Source organism: Pygoscelis adeliae, unplaced genomic scaffold (genome assembly GCF_000699105.1).
Source record: "Pygoscelis adeliae isolate BGI_AS28 unplaced genomic scaffold, ASM69910v1 Scaffold400, whole genome shotgun sequence".
NCBI classification, from domain to species: domain Eukaryota; kingdom Metazoa; phylum Chordata; class Aves; order Sphenisciformes; family Spheniscidae; genus Pygoscelis; species Pygoscelis adeliae.
This window is the reverse complement of record NW_008823876.1, coordinates 64,253-65,090: the sequence shown is the minus strand read 5'-3', so window position 1 is coordinate 65,090 and position 838 is coordinate 64,253.

The following is an 838-nucleotide window of genomic DNA, read 5'->3' as shown; positions in this document are numbered from 1 at the left end:
ACACCAGCAGAGCTGAAGCGGGAGCCAGAGAAGCACAGCTGGGGACGGGGGAAGGAAGGGCATGAATGAGGGAGAGTCACAATTTTGTTTTAAATGCTGACCCAGGAGCCTTCTTCACCTGATATTTATTCCACAGGTTCCCTGGACACATCGGGGACAGAACAGGGTGTTGTGAAGGCACTCTGCATCTGGTTTGTGTTATTATGAGCCTTGGACTGGGCTGCATAACTGACAGGCTGGCTTTGGAGTCCCTGCCTGCAGGTGGTAGTGCTGTAGGGCAAACCTTCCCATGCTCCCACGTCTCCTTCCTCCCTCCATTGTCACCTGCTGCTGTTAAACCCCAGCAGATCCCTTCCTAAGTCCCTTGCTCTATGTGCCAGCCACATACCCAATTCTGGAAGACCTGAGGGCATCTCAGATGATGAGAAGACACTGCATGGGGGTGGGCAGCTGTGCTGAAATGGGCCTCTCCATTGAACGTAGCAGTGACCAGGGTCACTGGCTGGCATGCAGACTTCTACAACAGATGGAGATCACATTTCATCAGCAATCCCTTTATTCCATTCACAGAAAGAAAAACGAGAACATTTCCACTGTACATAAGGAAGGAATCACCAACTGGCTTTAAAGAAAGAAGCAGGTGGTTAACTCTAAAGAAAGAAGCATAGTTTACCCAATTATCTCCTACATCCTTCTGAAAAGAAATCTCTTCCCCCTGGCCCTTCCCATCCCACAAGCATACTCAATATTGCATGCTCCTAAAGCAATGTCTGTGGTATTGGATATCACATGCCTGTCAAAGTCCTACCTACTAACACAAACCAAAAGAACAAATGAG